Source organism: Corvus brachyrhynchos, unplaced genomic scaffold, assembly GCF_000691975.1.
Source record: "Corvus brachyrhynchos isolate BGI_N302 unplaced genomic scaffold, ASM69197v1 scaffold230, whole genome shotgun sequence".
Classification (NCBI taxonomy): domain Eukaryota; kingdom Metazoa; phylum Chordata; class Aves; order Passeriformes; family Corvidae; genus Corvus; species Corvus brachyrhynchos.
The window spans coordinates 133929-153435 of record NW_008235744.1 but is presented as its reverse complement, the minus strand read 5'-3'; positions in this window follow the sequence as shown (position 1 = coordinate 153435).

Sequence of the window (19507 nt, the reverse complement as noted above, 5' to 3'; positions counted from 1 at the left end):
AACCACTAACATTTTAGTGCTCACCTACTCTAAGGCTGTTGTTCTTAACTGAATTACTTCATGTTCTCTTACAATTAATTTTCCTATTGCTTTATCATAATACCTGCCTCTAACAATTAGTGGTCCTTAATACTTGGCTATTAGCAGTCTTTAATACTCATCAAAAAATAAGATGCCTGAGAAAACAAGCAGAGTCATAAAAGAGCTCAAAATACACAAAAACACTAAGTAGGGATGGTAAGGGCAGTAGCCTCAGAAGGCAGAGAAACTTCAAGGAAAACTTCACACAGAAATAATCTCTTAATTTCCTCAAGCACAGCAGTGTTAGCTCCCAATAATGTTCACCATCCTGCTTCCCGAAATGCACAATGTTACCAGAAGGTCAGTCAGGATGGCAGGATCTTACCTCCAGGAGTCAAAGCTACAAACACTCGATGACTCCAATCCCAGGCAGTGAAGTGTCTGCCGCTCCTCCTTCAAGTCCATATTGCTTTAACATTACCTAGCTTAGCAAGGCAGGATGTTACAAGGTCATTTCCAATATGCATCCCAAGCCCCAAAGCACTGTTCCAATTTAATCATGAATCTGAACTCCAAATACCCTACAAAAAGATAAATTCTGGGTCCAGATTCCCCCTCTTAGCCCCTACACAGAAGTATTAGTTTAATGCACCAACATTTCCTTTACAGGTTCAAAATATGCTGCAGTTGCAAGTGAGAATAACGGTGCTCTTCGACTAGTTCCCCATGGAAATAGTTGCCAAACCAGTCAGCATAATTATCAGACTCTGGTGAAGAAAAATCCTGGATGAAAAATATATCAGTGACAATGATAAAATTCAGCTGATGGAAAAACTCTGACAGAGCTCTGGGGGAAAACTATTCCAATACTCTCACGCTTTTGACATGATATGAAGATAATTCATATAGAAGAATTATATTTGCACAAGGCTAGTAATAAGAAATCTCAAATTGGATTTCTGCTCTGTTTTTTTTTTTTAAACCCAACTTCCTATATGCTGGATTTAACCACTGATTTCAATAAAGCTGGGATTTAACTCTCATTGACTGCAATGCAGCCATTTCTCCCTAAGCCTGAAAAATACTTAGCTTCCCACACCTGTGCACGCAAACAGAACAAAAGAGCAGAAACTACATATCCACATGTCTCTTACAACATCTGATATCAATTGCATCTTACAGAATGACGGCTGCAAGCGTGCTTTGCACCAAGCTTTCACTCTATGTTTGAAGCTATAGCACACAACATTAAAGCACTTGCAAATAGCTATGACTGTCACAAATGATAGAAGTATCTCTCCCCTTCATCTTTCTCCTGCTATTTCACTAGAGAAGGCAGTTTTATGATGGGTCCTTATTTGAATGATCATACCCTGATTTTCTGCATCTTCTGCTGCGATTGACTGGAGATTGATCTGTTGATAAGCACTGTGAGTGTTAAAACACGTCAGGCCAGAAAGAGGGACAGATTTCTCTATCAGCTGTGTACATAAAGCCCAAAATAGCAGACTTCTCTCTCCTGAAGTACTTACACCTTGCTGTATTGCAAATATCAAGCAGCAATGAGTTATTTATTGCCCAGTCAAGTCCTCTCACTCCTGAACATGAAAAACTTTAATGCTTTGCCTGAACTGACCTCTGATGGAACAAAATTAATCTCTCTGTTTCCAGAAAGACTGTACAGATGTCCAAAATATGGGATCTTCCTAGATGTTTTATTCTTTTGCTGAGTAGAGTGCTGAACTGGATAATCCCTAAATCACTGAATGTTGAGAGGGTTTAGCAGGGGAAGGATCACTATTTATGTTCCTATGCACTTCCCTAAGCATCTGCCCTCGCTGATTGCTAGAGACAGAATATTAGGCTAGAAAGACCCATCGACCAACCTCTGTCTTGTGACTATAATCACAGTTTGAATTCACAGTACAGGTTTTGTAGTAGAATTTGCAGATAATTTATGCTCCTCCATGCCAGGAAGAGAAGGTACTGGAAGTCCGCCTCTCCTTTCCACCCTCTGTTCCCACACTCCCACCACCAGCACTGGGGGAGGACCTGCTGGTGGGATCACATCTGGACTCCTCTCCCAGTAGCAGTCCTGCCACAGTAAGCACAGGTCACTTCTTTACAAGGTGCAAAGCCATGTTCGCTGCAGCACAGCAACATGGATACTACAGCTTCTCACTGTGCCGTGGAGATGATATTCTTCTCACCCTACAGCAACAGAGCTCACATGAGCCCTAAAAACTTCCTTCAGCCCCACAAACCACATCACAATTAGGGTCAGGAGAGACATAAAATTTCAGATGTATGGAAAAACACTGGACTTGAGTGTAATCGCTTGGACCTAGCTGAACTAATATGGCCACTGCTCAAATGCCGAGCAACTTTGATTCTCACAAGACTGCTCCTTAATTGAAACTATTCAACAAATGTTTTCTGCAACTGTAATTCAGCCAATTGATTGTTTAGAATCTTTGGCTGTGACTGCTGCATTCAGTACAGGGAGAATTCTCTTGCTGTACTCATTTGCATCTGAGCATCAGCCTTGAAAACAAGGGTATATTGTTTTTCAGAACATTCACAAGAAAATGTTAGAGGAGCAAATCCATACTTTTCAATTACCTGAAAAACATATTCTCAAAATCACCTGTGCCTACTGATTTTATACAAACAACTCTTTAAACCCAACCTTGGTCCTTGGCAGCTACAGAGCTATACAGAGTATAGTAGCTGGGAAACATTACCACCTTGAGAAAACCAAAATGCCAGCAATGAGCTACCATTAGTGAAAAATAAAAATTCTCATATGAAAGAAATCCTTACTTTTCACTGCTTTAGAACTATTCAAAAAGTACTGTCTCGATGCAAGACTCGACACATGCATTAGTGAACTCTGACCTCACTGGGTAGTACAGTCATAAGCTGCAGTGTTGGGCTTTTATTACAAAGGTCCTTCATAGTCAGTACTGATGGGGTAGGATCCCAGTGGCAAAAAACCATTAGAGAAACTTTCTTTTTCACCTGTCTGACAAACCTTGAATGTGCAAAGTACTCAGGCTAGTGAAGAACACCAGAAAAGCAAGGACATGTGCAACAAGAGTGTTGGACAATTTAATTAGAACAGTCACAAGATGAAAAACAACACCACAAACCAATTGATTGTTTCATACTCAAATACTACTTCGTCTTTATTCCTTTATGTTGTTGCAATTAAACTGCAGATTACTGTTTAATTTCCTTAAATGGGACAGTATTTCACAGAAAATGGATGTCCTCCTGGATCTCTGAACTCCTCCCTGAGATGTAAGTCACTGTTATTAAAACACTATTAAATTACCCTGTAGTAGTAATTAATCAGCCTCAGTTCTCAACTGTAAATGGCAATAGGGGAAGATTCCATGACCACCACTGAATATTAGTCCCTACTTTTAAAATCTGCATTGCTGATTGGATTTAGATTTTGGCAGGCTTGTCACTACTCCTAATCTGAGCAACTAGAATTTGATCAAGAAGAGGAAGTATGGGGAATGCAAGGGGAGAACAGCGTGTTTGGATCAAGCAAGAGGCAAATTAAAAATTCTTTATTCTATTTGCAGAAAGTTCTGCCAATGAAAACATATAAAAACAGAATTTAATCAAGTCAATAGAACCTAATATACAGGTACAAACTCCAGCTGTCTAATTTAGGGAAGTGGTTTTCTCTGATTAAGTGGTCAGCTACCTGGAAAAGACTGACATCATTAGTAGACTTCTTTGAATGAGATAAGAGAAAGATGCCTGTTTTTCTGAAATGTAAGTAAATAAAAATAACTAAACTCAGGCAAATATTACATAATAGAAAGACAACGTAAATGGGACTGGATGCTTTGACAGGACAATGATACTCCTCTGACAACTTGAGTTTCTTTGTTTCCCTGTGAATTTCTAGTGCTTAGTTAAACCACAGAAGACACCACTTTAAAAGCCTTGCGACTGACTTAAAATTGTATGTTTCATTAATCTGTGTTAAGGCACAGATATGCCAGACCTTTCATTCTTCACTCAGAAGGAATAAAGATACTCCATACTCAGGGCTGCTCCATCACTTAGCCAGGAACAGACAGTTCTACGGTGCAGTGCAGGTCAAATAATAATAAAAATTCATGCTTCTAACCCCTCAACAGTCACAAATTTCGGGATGTAAAAATAACACACTTGAGATGCATTAAATGCTCATTAAAATTAATGAGAATGATGTGATTCTTACAAAAAGTGCAGCATTGTCTAGTGAAGGAACTATTTAGTCTCACAAGTGAACTGAGAGTGTTAAGAAGTCTGGTGGTACCAGATAAAACACATGACAAAGCTGTACAGAAAAATTCACATGGCCACCTGGAAAATAGAAAATCACATTTCTGTCAGCTCTATTTTATCACAGATTTTGATACTGTTTCCACATATACGGAGGGTAGTTTTCACCCCTTGCCTTTTGATTTCTTTTTTTTGTGATTGTTCTTCCTCCTTTCATGCAGTTCTTCTCTCTGTGTTTCATGACCCAATTTTACCTCTTTGCCCTTGAAAGTCTGTATTCATTACCAGACAAAATAATGACCAGGAGTAACAAAATTAGCATGCTACAGTTCTCATGCTTGGATGTAGATATCGATAACTTTGACTCTGCTCCAATTTTGAATAGTATTTAACCCCTCCAAGATCTAAGATCTGGTAAAGAATAGCTCCAATAAATGAATTTTTCAAGGGAAAAATCTAAGAACAAAAATGGGGCTTCCAGGACTGTGGGAAGTATCTAAGAGGCATACAGGAGAGTTGAATTAATATTAATAAGGTTGACTATAACACGAGATCTTTAGAAATTGTCTGCATAATTAATTTTAACTCCTAGTTTGGCAGAAGTGAACATGTTGCAAACACATAGGAGCTCTACACAGCCATTGAGACACCTGGCTCCTCACTTTTTGCTGCTGTTTGGAAAACTACTGCACTAAAGCAGGGAAGAGAGTACAGTTTGGGGTAAGGCATAGGAGATGGGGTCTGCCCCGTCTCTGTCAGAGAGGTGCTGTGGGGGTGTCCAGTCTCCCTCTGCTGCCATTCCCACTGCTGGTGTGGCCCCTCCAGCCTGGGCACTCACCGAGGCCAGGACCCTCCCTCGCCACCAGTCCACACATTGGTTAGTTCAAATCTAGGTGCCATCTCAGACGAGGCCTCAAGGTATTAATATAAAAAGCACTACATGGACAAGGACAGATTCCATACAAGTTAATCAGTGCTTAACAGGATTGGGATTTACTACAAAGAGTTGTCTCCTAACAAACCATGCCAGTATGAGACAGTCTGGCTGTTTACTGCAGTTCCTTAATGGCAATAAAGCAATATTAAAACAGAAGTCCTGTTAATTTGTGGTGCACTGAGAACATTAACAATTATCCCAAAAGATGTAAAAGAACAATACTTAATATGGAAAATAAAATCTAGAACTACAAAAGAAATTCATTTTCTGTAGAAAGGATTGGAATGTGTTAGCACTGCGGTGACATAGCCTGTATGTTTTACCTAAGGCAGGTCTGCAGTAATTGCAAAATCTCAGGCCAGACTGCAGCCAGATTAATCCTCTCTCTCCTTTGAATCACTGAAGTGTCACTAGAGATTTGTATCCTAAAACGATGCCTTGGGACAGTCCCACCATACAGCTGGTGTCAAGTTACCTGATAGCCCAACAAGAAAGAACTGTCAATAATCAGATCCCTGAAAGAGTAGTAGCCTTGAATTGATCAAGCACAAAAGAGCTTCAGTAACAGCCATTCAAAACATTAGAAAGCCTGAGGAAAATGAACAGAAAAAAACTGCCACCAACAAAACAACAGCAGCAAGCAAGGTTTGTACAAAGCCAAATGGAAAATTACTAGATTCAGCAGCTGTTTTACCAGGATGCTAGATTTTATATTAAATTTCAAAAGCTGAATTATCATTCATGTCCTGATAACAGTATAATGAAAAAAATGGGAAAAAATCCAAATGTGAATAAAATAATATTTTTTATGACAATACATGGGGGAAGGAAGACTGATATACACTGCTTAGCTTCAGTCCTCCTGACATTTCAGTTCCCACTCTCTAGTATTGAGTTATATTAACCAAATGCAAAAAGTCAGCTATTTTAAAATGCTAAAGTAGAATATTCTATCTAAATTCTGTGTAGGAAAACAGGTCACAGAATGCAGTCCCAGACTACTAAATCTGCTCAATGCAGACACATTCCTTTTCCACTTTAAATCAATACCATGATTTTCAGGAGCTAGGCAATGTTCTGCTGCTAAACAAACGTCCTTGTATCAGTAATGCTGAGATCCTATTGTTTCAAGAAAGTCATGCAAGATATAAAAGACACAACTTTGCGAGACCAGGACCAAACTGCCTATATGGATATAAAACATTAAATCACATTATATAAATAATGAAGAGAGATTCATGCAACAAAAAATCCTGAAAGAAAATAAGATTCTAGTTCCTGCACTTTTACTACAGATATTCCTCTCTTCCCAGAAGAATGGAAATGACAGTGCCTTTTTACCATGACAGCTTCCCTTAAAATACCGTTTTTTGTTTTAGATTGTAAAACCGTGTTTGACTCTTGATTTTAAGACCAGGAAAAGGCATCAAAACATTCTACTGGTGCTGAGAAACCAACAATAGTTTGATTTCTGAACACTGCCTACAGGGACGCTTCTAGTGACCATCCCAGTAGTGCTGCAGCATGCTTGGCACTTTGCAAAATCAGAAACAAAACAATTATTCTCATCCCACCTTTCCTTTCCAGTCTCTAAAGGGATCGAATGCAGACAAGGACAGGAGAGAGCAAATGCACAAACCAAATGCTTACTAAATACTTGCAAAAATGAAAGCAGAGCTTATTTAACATCACCAGCCCAAAATTTTGGTCTGCTGAAAAAAAATCCCTATCTAGATAGGTATCATGGTTTCACCCCAGCCAGCAACCAAGCCCCACCCAGCCACTCACTCACTCCCACAACCAGCAGGATCAGAGAAAGAATTGGAAGTGTAAAAACTGGAAAACTCATGGGTTGAGATATAGGCAGTTTAATAGGGAAAGCAAAAGCTGCACATACAAACAAAGCAAAACAAGCAATGAATTCACTGCTTCCCATGGGCAGGCAGGTGTTCAGCCATCTTAGCAAATCTCCATAACATTTAACAGTGACTTGGGTAGACAAACATCACCGCTCCAAATGTCCCTCCTTCTTCCCCCCACTTTATCTACTGAGCATGATGTCACATGGTCTGGAATATCCCTTTGGTCAGCCGGCGTCACCTGTCCCAGCTGTGTCTCCTCCCACCCCCCCAGGCACTCCCCGTTCCCTCACCAGCATGGCAGCACGAACAGCAGAATAACAAAACCATCTCTATATTATCAATCCTGTGTTCAGCACAAATCCAAAACACAGCCTCATAGCAGCTACTGTGAAGACAATTAATTCTACCCAAGCTGAACCCAGCACTAGGAATGGATTGAAGGCAGGATACTGACTTTTAGTATGATCATCCCTAAAAATAGCAGTTAACATTATCCTTCCCTATTCTGAAGGGAATATACTTGTATATCACCCAGGTGAGACACCTATTCTTACAGGCATCTAAAATCCCAAATTAGGAGCCCTCTGTCAGAAAAGCAGCAATGTCGAAGAGAAGGGAGAGCCTGGGCTGTGATACAGCATGCAGCATGTAGACTCTCTTTAATTATCTTTCTACAAATTAGTACCTCTGTCTCTCAGAACTCCTCAACATAACCACATTCACTGGACTCTTAATTTAAGGTGTGTAGCTGCTGTTCTGTATGATATTTCTTCCAGATATGAAAAAGGTTGTAGAAAGGAGTTGCATCAGACTGTGGCAAAAAAAAGTCTTTCTTATACTATTTCCTGGGAGTAGTGGTATTATTAATATGAATAATAATGGTAATCATTATACAAGATATGTGTGCCTTTATTTACTTCACCTGAAGTCTACTCTGGTTTTCTCAAACCTGTCAACATAACATTCAAAGGGCCCTTTCAATTACTGAATTATTTTCTAATAAATTAGAAGCAATGTACTTCTCAAAGAAATAATCTATTATTTATATCTAAAAGGCAAAGAAACATCTAACCCACAATGTCTTTACAAAGTCTTACAGCTGAACTGTTTGGCTGTAAACAGAAACATATTAATGGGCTCATTCTACAACAAAGCACTTAAAGATAGCACAGCAACAATGATAGATGCTAAACAGTTTTAATAAAAATAAAAATACAAATCCAAACCATTCATGAAAACATGTGAGACATATGAGTGAAATTCCCCTACTTGTAAGCATCACCCAAATGTCTGGTGTGGAACTCAAGTACAGCTCATTGCCTCCCTGCCCCAGATTCCTACAGTCGAGACAAGAAGCTTGGATATTTGTTGACTCCTGCTATAATATACTACACATATAATAGGCAACAATCAATATCTGCCTCATAGTAAGGGGAGAGGAACTTCAGTCCTGTTTTATAGGAAGAAAAAAAGGTAGAAACCTATAAATCTTATCAGCACCCAAGACCCAGTGTGAAAGGTTTTTGTTACTGCTATTAGCCTAAGTTTAGGCCCATTGTAATATATCCTGCTCAATAAAAACCCAAGATAAAGGGAATTTATTGAAATTGTTAGTTTTCATTAATGAGAAGAAACTGAGCCCATTCCTTGGAGTCTAACCAAATAAGATGACTGTAAGATGGTTCCTGGAAAAACTCTGGATATAGCACTACATTGTGGGAGGGAAGACCTGCCCCTAAAACTCTCATTTGTCTCAAAACACTTCATCTTTTAAGCAGTAAATATAAAAACTGCAAAAGAAAAGCCTGGAAGAGGCCTCCAGACTTCATCTGGTTCATCCCTTAGACTAATACTCCTGTACTGTTTCAGACAGATGGTTTTCCAATCTCTTACAGGCTTTTTACAAGTTCTTACAGATTTTCAAGAAAGCTGCTGCCCAGGTTTTGCTCTTCTTTCTAGTTTTTCTTGAGTCCTAATTGAAGCATCCCTTGTAGTAATTTAAAATCATTGCTTTTTGCTTTACCTATACAGGAAAAGCCAATTGGAACACTAACCCCACTCAAGCAGCTTTACTACTACTACTACTACTACTACTACTACTACTACTACTACTACTACTGCTACTACTACTACTACTATTATTATTATTATTATTATTTTATTTTATTTGAAGACACAAATGAAACCCAAATTACTCCCTGGAGAGCATTTTTTTTTAACCTCAGTATAGGCCTCTTTTATAGAACATTTTCTCTCCTCTCCTTTGAACTCTATCTTGTCAGACAACACCTTTTCCAAACACAGTGACCAAAATTAAAAATAGACTTTTCATCCTGCAAGACCACATCTAGCAGACAAGATTTATACATCCCAGCACATTTGCATTTTTTCGCAACAGCAGCTTGACTCATGCAATTTGCATCCACTATAACCTGTGGATCCCTTTCCTATAGATGAGCTTGTTCTTCCCCTTGTATTTATGCAGCTGATTATACATGCCTAAAAGTAGAATTTGTAGAATTGAATTGTATCTTACTTTTTCCCTTAGCTCATTTCTAATTCAAATTCTCTCCTCCAGGGCATTTATAGGTCTTTCCACCTTGATGTCATCTATAGATTTAATAAACAAACTTTTCATTCCATTAACCACACAACAAATTAAAACATTCAGCAAGTTAAAACTCAAGACAGGAACAAAAAAAGCCCCCAAAGCAATGCAAAACACAATGTTCTATCTTGAAAACAAACACTGTCAGCACGATTTTTCAGTGCTTACACCTGCAATATAGTGGTTTTGTCCAGAATGTGAATCTGCAACTTTCAAACGTCATGCAAGTCAACATCAGAAGCATGAATCCTGAAAGTTAGAATATCTGTGGTTCCCTCTCTCCCCAGAATATCTGTTGCTTTAGTAGCAAGATATCAGACTGATTTGATGCACATTGTTTCCAACAACTCTCCATGGTGATTCCATTGCATCTCATTAATACCTTGCAAATAGCTATATTATCATTTCTGTTTGTTTGCTTGCTTTTTTATTTAACTAGAAATTGAAATTACATTAGTTTCTATTCTACAAGCTCCTTCTTCATGCCTTTTGAAAACAGAAATCTTATTTGTCCTTTTCCAGACTTCTAAAACCCCAAGTACTATTCATGAGGTTTCAAAGGTAACCTTTCACTTTTTGGAATTTGCTTCATCTTGCCTTCTAAGGAGCTTTGGATAAATGTTAGATATTTTTGAATTGAATGAATCAGTCTTCTGAATACTCTCTAACCTGTACTTTCTTTAAGTCTGTGAAATACTTCTGGTTTATCATTGTTTTTTTTAAACTATATTAATCTCAGCAATATCTTTTTTTGGTGAGAACTAAAACAAGGAACCCCAGAATTTCAGACTTCATCACATTTGATAGCTTTCTCTCTGTTTTGAACAGTGACAATTTTTTCCTTGACTGTCTTCTTACTAATAACATAACTTCCTGTTATCCTTTACAGTCTATGTAGTATGCATCTTGATTTATTGATCTTGTCCTTTTAAATTTTTCCTTACAGGCAAATTTTATTTTTTTATACTTATGTTTAGCAACTTGATCTGTTTTCTGAATCTGTACAAGTCTTTTTTCTGCTCAAGGTCATCTAAGTACTCAGGAGCTGGCCATACCTGTTTTTTTACTCTCTAGTCTCCTTCTACTTTCAATTGTAGCCTCAGAGTAACTTCTTTAAAGGTCTGCTGTCTCTCTTGAGAAACATTTTCCTGAGACTTACTTTCTATGAAGTCTTATCAGTCAGTTTTCTAAGTTGGCTCAGAAATGTTCTCCTTGCCTTACCTCTGTAAGTTGCTTCAGGTTGTTTGTACAGGACTGCATCATAAATCACCAAGAAATATAGACCTACTATTTTGTACGACTTTGTTACAATCTGTTGCCAGTGATAAATCTAATGTGGCAATTTTTTTTCCTTTTTTATATGTTTGCTGGTTTGGGGTTTGGTGGGGGGTTTGGGAGGTTCTGGTTTGTTTTTTTTTTTTAATTTTACTTTTTATGCTACATAAAAAAGCCATACAGAAACGGGTATAAGCAGAGAAACAGCAGGATAAGGGATCATTTTGGTGGGCAGAAACAAACACCCTCACTGTCTCTCCTTCTTTGCCCACCTTCACAAACAGGATACCTTTCAGAAGGATAAGGAACAGATATTGAGAGGCATAAAAGCAAGCTTTAAACGTATCAAGGCAAAGATATCACATTAGCAGTTGCAGCTAGAAATGGATTCATGCAATCAAATATATTCCCTCAGACAACTCAGCAATACAGGCAGCTCTCAGGTAGTCTGCAACAGTCCCTTTCACAGTGCCATCCATACAGCTACATGACAGAGCAAGCAAACACCTCCAACCAACACAGGCTTTTGGTACAGGCACACAGAAATCCACCCCAGGAATTCTGCAGCATTTCAAGGTCAGTCTCCGTGGCAAGGGCAAGAGATTTCCGCAGCAAACGTTCGTCAATCCTGCGGCTGTAATAACGCGGTGCCATCTGCAGCCCCACACCCCCCGAATCCCCTGTCGGCTGCTGCCGAGTTGGAGGAGCCAGGGCTTTTCGTAATTCCACGGTCACACACGCGCTGCCCAAATTATTTAACTCTTTCTCCGCGCTCTGCTGTTGAAACAGCAACAAAATAACCGATATGCACAGAGCTTGGTATGAAATGTAGAAAGCTGAGCAGCAGAGGTGGGTCCTCACCACTCCAGACAGGGCTGAGCGCTGGCAGGATGGACTGGGGAGCGGGAGGGGAGTGGTGCCATATGCTTCCTGCACAGATCGAGTACCTATTGACGTGGGAGAGGCTGCTGGGTCCCAGGCACTGCTGAAGCCACCAGCTGACACCGGTTTGTGAGTTGCTACCCAGACAAGCCCATGCTGCCAGGCTCAGGCTCCAGTGGCATAGCACAAGTGAGGGAGAGAAAAGAGTACCAGCACAGACAGGTTGTTGATTCACTTTCCAATTTCTGTCATTTCTCTTGACAAAAAAAAAAAAAAAAAGGCATTTTGTTCTGCTCAAATCTCCTCACTTGAGTTTCTAAGCCCTCAAGCAGGCGCAGGCTATCTCACCTTTATTTCTAGCATGACGTGCCATCCTGGAGCCTGGAGCTGGGAAGTTTGCCCAGCTCTTTGCAGACCCTGCAGAGCACAAGAAGCAGCATGTAGGATTTGCATAGCTTTAACCCAGAGTGTGTCCACTCCAGGCTCACAAAGATGACAGCTATGCCACAGTTTGCCACAAGCTGGTCATGTTAAAATTAGAGGTGGGGGTACAAGGCTAGCATTCAAAACCATAGCCAAGCTCAAGTTTCCTTAAGATTTGGATGGATGCAGAGAGGGATGCAGAAGAGGTGTGGAAAGTTTGTCACACAGGCAGTTATGAGACACAAAGAAATTGTTCACATCTGGCTTGAACCAGCAAAAGGCCCAAATTTTCCCATCCTCAGGACATTTTCTGAAGACAGAGAGTCTGTCCAGCCAGCTGGGAGAAGTTCACTGCATCATTCATCATTCACTGCAATTTCAATGCTTCTGCACTTGCATCAGCCTGGAAACATTCAAAAACCTCTGAACTGACCTCAACATGAGCATAGAAGTGCAGAAGCATAAGCAAGGGGGAGTAGGAAGACTTGTTGCTTCACAGTAAGTACATCTGTCTTCAAAGCATTGCCTTAGATTGGCTGGGGCTTTAAATGTGGGCAGATATTTCTAGTTTCACTGCACAGCGGTTCATTCCAGCTCAGCCACTAAATACATGAATTTTAACAGCATTATTCTACTCTCCAGCACAGGGAGCTTTGCCTTACAACCCACTTTGTCACTGCTATGCAGAAAGAAAACAAGGAAAGTTTAATAAGAAGTCTTAAATACCACAAATTGAATGCCATTCAGGACAAAACTTTCAAAAAAATCAGCTCTGATATAAGACAAGACCTGAGCTAAATGAACACATTTTCATATATCCTAGATTTTCTTCAGTTACTGAATATTGTTCTTTTTTTTTCTTTGAAACCTGATGACAGTTCCTGAAATAGCATTTACTGGTAGTAAATTCTCCTAAATTATCATACCAGCTATTGCAACTGATCAATTTAATTTTGACTGATATGTTAAAGTGATTATAGAAGGACTAGGCTCCTGAATATAATTGAATTTCAATAGAACTGTGGCAGTTCCTTTCAATATGTAGAAGATTTCAGTCTTTAAGGCTAATTATTAAAGCTGCTTAAAAAAAAATGCTACAAAAAATTTCCAAACTACCGTGCTTTTCACTTCAGAAAGTGCTCTCAAATTTACATCATTTTCCACCACAAAAAAAGATGACATTCCAAAAAGAAAATCATAAGAAACCAGGGAAAGTTTTTATTGAATATGATTCATGAAACATTTGTTTAGCAGAACACATATGGGCTACCAATTTTCACATTTTTGATTAAAAATTCTCACCCACTAATGAAAAATTAACAGATACCTGATCTAAATGAGGATAAAGGTAAGATTAAATATTTAATAATTATCATGACATACTGTTATAGGGTTGTAGATGTTTCAGAGCTTTCTTTTTCTATCACATGAGCTGAAGTAGATTAATGTGGGGTTTTTGGCACTTAAGAAAATTGAAAATAATTAATCTGTAATGGCATTGATGGAAAAAGTGTTCAAAATGTCAATAAAAGTGCTGCTTTAACAGTACTTCAAATAGTCTACTTACGCAACTTAAGAGACACATTATCTGCCAGACTACACACTTTTCCATTAAAATCTATGAAAATCTGCAGGTGTTTAATTACCTGCTCTCCCATTGTTCCTTGGCTGCAGCAGGAGTAGTTTGAACACTATGTAAAAATTAATGTACAATTTAACATAACAGTTATGCAGATTAAAACTTTCCCTAGTTTCTATTTTGTATGAAGAGTCTCAGACAAATAAACCAGAAGTTGCTTTTCACAAGAAAGAGTTGTTTAAATATTTTCACTAATTTCAAAACATTTTGGACTTAGACAAAGAGTTAAGTATCACTATTATAATTATCAACATCAGACCATAAAATACCTGGGGAAATACTACAAGAAAAAATACATCTCATGAGAACAGTTTAAATATAGTCCCCTTTTTCCCAAAGTAGGAGGCTGTTCAATAAATTTTTGTTCAGAAGTTCATTTGAGATTTCACAGAATTAAAGCACAGCTGAAGTTGGAAGGGATTTCCGGGGGCATTTGGTCCAACTCCTGTGCTTGAACAGGGCCACCCAGGCACATTGCTCAGGCTTATGTCCAGACAACTTTTGAATATTTCCACAAATGAGGAATCCAGAACCCCTCTCAGCAACCTATGTCAGGGCTTCATCACCCTCACAATGAAAAAGTATTTCCTAATGATCAGAGGGAACATCCCACATTTCACTTTGGGCCCATTGCCTCTGGTCCTGGCACTGAGCAGCTCTTTCTCTTTGCACTTCCACTTCAGACGAGATCCCCCTGAGCCTCTTCTTCTCCAGGCTGAGCAGCCATCAGTCTCTCAGCCTTTCCTCATATGAGAGTTGCTCCTCTCTCTTCACCATCCTTGTGGTCCTTTGTTAGCTCTCTCTGGTATGTTCATGGCTCTCTTGTACTGGGGGAGCCCAGATGTGGGCCCGGCCTTCCACATCACCAGCACTGAGCGGAGGGTGGGATCACCTCCTTTCAGCTGCTGGCATTGCTTGGCCTAAAGCAGCCCAGGATATCATTTGTTTTCTCTGCAGCAAGGGTGTATTCCTGACTCATGTTCAGCCTGGTGCCCACCAAGACCATGCCAAGCTGCTTTCCAGCTGGCTGGCCTCCAGCATGTACCAATGCTTGAGGCTGTTCTTCCCAATATGCAGGAGTTTGAACTTCCCCTTACAGGAGTTCACACAGCTCCTGTTGGCCCATTTCTCCAGCCTGTCAAGGCCCCTCTGGATGGCCTATCAGCCAGTTTGGTGTCATCAGCAAATTTACTGAGGGTGCACTCTGCCTCACTATCCAGACAATAAAAGAAAATTTTAAACAGGACTGGACCCAGTATTGATACCTGGGCATCACCACTAGTCTCTGGCCACCAGCTAGGTGCTGCACCTCTGACCACCCCCACTGGGCCTGGATGTTAAGCCAGTTTTCAATCCACTTCACTATCCACTCATCCAGGCCATACAGCAGCAGCTTCTCTATGAGGAGCTTACAGGAGATGGTGTCAAAGGCCTCGCTGAAGTCCAGGTAGACAATATGCACTGCCCTCCCTTCATCAGACTGGTGGCTTCATCACAGAAGTTTATCAAGTTGATCAAGTTGGAAGTCAGCCCCACTGACTACTGCTGATGATTTTGTGATATTTAATGTTCCTGGAAATGGTTTCCAGGATTAGCGGCACTATCACCTTCCTGGGGACCAAGGCAAGGTTTGGTCTGTAGTTCCCTGGGTCTTCCTTCTTGGCCATTTTGCAGTGCTTCTAAGTCTTTTCTGCTAGAGTTTCATCAATGTCAGAAGGATTCAAATAGCACAGTTTGATGTTTTTGGCCAAGAACCTCCAGTATCTTGGGTCTGAACAACTTACAAAGAAGGTCAAGAAATCTGAGTTTTCTTTTGGCATTTTTCCAAGATCCAACCAGCTTTTTTTGACAGGCTTCTTATTTTTCTGTTTCATGCTTCATCCTTTCAAGGCAGGCCCAATAAAAGGCAGACAGTATTTAGCTGTCTAGTTCATGAATCCTGAACCAAATATACACATATACTCAAAGACCATGAAGGGCATTCCACTACATCAACTCTGCCCATTGCATGGTCTTTAGTACCATGCTTCACCCACAATCAACAGTCCAGAACCCACTTTGGGGACGAGGCATCTCCTTTCTTTCCTTACAGAGCACAGCTCTTCTCTATTTCTAAAACACTGTAGTATGAGAAAACAGGAAAGAAAACAAGCCCTATTTTGTGAAACTGCTCAGTGATGCTAAGTTGCATTCACTCTGCAGGTTTATGTGTTAAATTCAGAGCATTGCTCTCCAAGTCAACAGGGGTTGAGGCATCCTCCACCCTTGCCATAGGAACTATCCTACACTACAAAAAGAGAATTAATTAGCAATGGAACAAAGGAAAGAGGGAGAGTGGGTAACAAAATAGAACAGTCTCCAGGATCAACCTGGACCACTTCAAGGATAGTAGTTTTAAGTTTCGCTCACTGGTCCCTTTTAAATACTTTTTATCTAACCAAGGCACCCTAAGATTTTGAAATCTCTCTTGAGATTAGCACAAACTATCTACTTGCACCTCAAGAGAACCAGATGGGATGCCTGTCTAAAGGGACACAGCTCATTTCTGTCAGCCCAGGTCCTTGAGGTAATGGTGAAGAACCATGTTATGCTGCACTTGCCATGATGCTACACACTGGTTCCACAGTATCTTGCAGACCCAATCCCAAAGTTTGTATTCTTCCTGAACCTTTCAAGATAGAGACTGTCACACCACTGCATCTGCATTGCAGACAGACAGGCAGGTCCCTGGGCAATCCATATCTTTTGCAATCCTTTGTGAAAACAGCTCATTGCTTTCAAAGGTATCCTGGAATATATTTTATGGTATTGTTGCCTGTTTAGATAAAAGAGCACAATTAGACCTTTCACTTGGCAGATGTCCCTTATGTGGGAATTACCTCCCAGCTCTCAAGATGGCCATCAGAGGTAGATCATGCCCAAATCTGCTGCAAAAATGTGAGATGGATGAGATCAACTGCTTTGTTATCCTTGTAGGCTGTCTGATCAAAGTACTATTTTCCCTGAATAGAGAGCACGTGTCCTATCAACACCATTACAGTTATTGATGCTAACTTTAGTTTTATGCGAGTTATTTATAGCTTTCCACATTACCATTTAGGAACTGTAGAAGTCCTACTTTCCATGTTTCAAGGCAAATTTAGGCTTGTTCTATGCTCCAGTCTAAGCAAAGAAAAAACCTGGAAGCTGTGTGGTCCTGTTAGCAGGGGAATGCACACAGACTAAGAAGCTCTATTTTAAAAGTCTGAAACACAATCCAGGCATTCCCCAATTTAGGTGCCAACAAGATTTTTATTAAACTCTTGACCTTGAAGAAGCACAGTCTTTGCTGCTCAGGGCTGAATGTCACTCTCAGTCCTGAAAAGTGCTAGTCCCAGGCTTCCCCACAATATGTCTGACAGCATGTGGATGCTGCATGATACAGTAGTAAAAGTCTCTCAGAGGGAATTTCCTCCCTCTTTATACCTGCTGCTGTTCACCACTAACCCTGACCAGCTGAAAAGACATCATTTCATAGGAGGTTACCAGATTTTGCTGATTTTGCTGAAGCAAATTGCCTTATGTAATTTTGATATTTTCGCAAAGCTAAAAATACCAAAATAGGGAGTGGAAGGGAAGTGATGAGGTAATCATGTTGAGAACTTTAAATATATAGAATAGAACTAAGAGAGCAATACTTGTATTTAGTAGCTGGAAGAACCTTTCGGAGCATGAGAAAGAAAGAGACAAAGACTTCAATTCAGTTCTTTTCTTTTCCTATTATGCAGGACTGCAGCATCAACAACCAGCAATTGAGAGAAGAGATACATCATTAAACTTATTTATAGCATTAACTACTTTGCATTCATCCACACAAGTGAAACTGTAAAAAGAAGAAAAAATTATAAAGGGAGTGTGTGGTTCTTTCATTAGCTTGTCTGTAATGTTGGATTGGTCCATAAATTAATGTGTAAAAGAGGACGGCAAAAAAAAAAAGAATTCAAAGCTTTGCCATTGTAATTATAGCTCTTTAAATATCAAAAGACACAAAGAAAGATTCCTTTTGAAAAGAGTACCAATTCTCTTGGCAAGCCACTATTAAATACTTGCATAAATCTACAGTCTGTATCCTGTAAGTTGAGGTGACATTGCTATCATGGCTTACAGGTCTCTTCACATGACTATTGGTGCACTTCAGCATTATTTATATACATATATTATCAAGACACCTGGTTGAGATAAGATGCCTTCTTTCTGTCATGGGTGAAGGGCTAAAAAGTAGCAACTAAGAAATCTAACAAGTAAAAGGGCTTTGATGAAAGGTTACTTAATTGATTTGGGTTGTTCCATATACAACCTCTGGAAGTCTCTTTGGTACAACTCAGACATTCAGGTGCAGTTTCATCACAGATTTACCAGTAACTTCTCCATAGCGTGGTCCACATGCAAGTACCATGTCACAGCAGCAAGAGCCGTGTCCGCATCCCTCTGTCTTCCAGTGCACACAGTATTTGAGCCCAGAAAGCCACCAAAACTAACAGACAAAATACAGTAGTAAAACATCTTCTAATACGCAGAACAGAGTTGATTTCTAGGCACTGCAATTTCTAAATTAAATGCCACAAAGCTCAGTGCTCACCCACAATTTTTTCCCTCACAGGTAACCTTTCCTCACAGTCTCCCAGTGAGTCTTTTGAAGGGTGCCACAGAGAACAGATCTCATTCTTGGCACCTGCCAGGATAAATCAATTTTCTTTGGTCCTTTATACTTCACAAATTGCAAGTTTCCTTAGGGGCAGTCCCATGTCAGAGCAGTAGCTCCAGATATTTTCTAAAAGGGCCAAATCCCACACTGCATGGGGTCTCATAGACTAAAATAATCATGCACTGCTCCTGAAATAAATCAGAAACAGGCTTTTTATGAAGTTGAACCACTGCTTCCACAAGGCTGAGGTCAACACCTTTGTGAGCAGCTGCAGACCCTGTGGGTTTTTCAGGAGGCTGGTTGTTTCCTCAGGCCACCCAGAAATTGCCCTGTTGATGCTCGATAGTCATAGATAGATCCCACAGCCTCTCTTCTAAACTGACACTTTCAAACAAAATCCAAGATACAGCTCATCAAATACACAATGGAATGAGAGAGTTCTCTGGTGAAACACAGCAACTTTCCCCCAGATGCTAGAAACATAAGCCAGCACCCAGAAATGGGCACTTGCAGGACATATTTTATGAAGCCAGGGAACCTGGGTGCTCTCCTCTTCTTGGTCCTCAAGCACATAGTCAGAGGCACCATCCTTTCTCACTTCCAGGTATTAACTTTACTTTACAGGGTAATCCAGCTGAAGAGAAGCAGGGTGACTTTGTTGGTCACCTAATGGGTATGAACTAGACCACAGGAGAGCAGTACAGGAATGCACCATCTCAGGACATAAGTGGGACGTGGCAGAAATGTAGAGCCCAGAGGCAGTGTGGGGCACACCACAGAGCTGCTTGCCATAGCTCCTACTGAGATACAGTGGGTGAAATAGCTAATATCTAAGTGTAATACATTTCCAAAGCCAGCTACACAGTCCGGGCAGTATCTCTGCCAG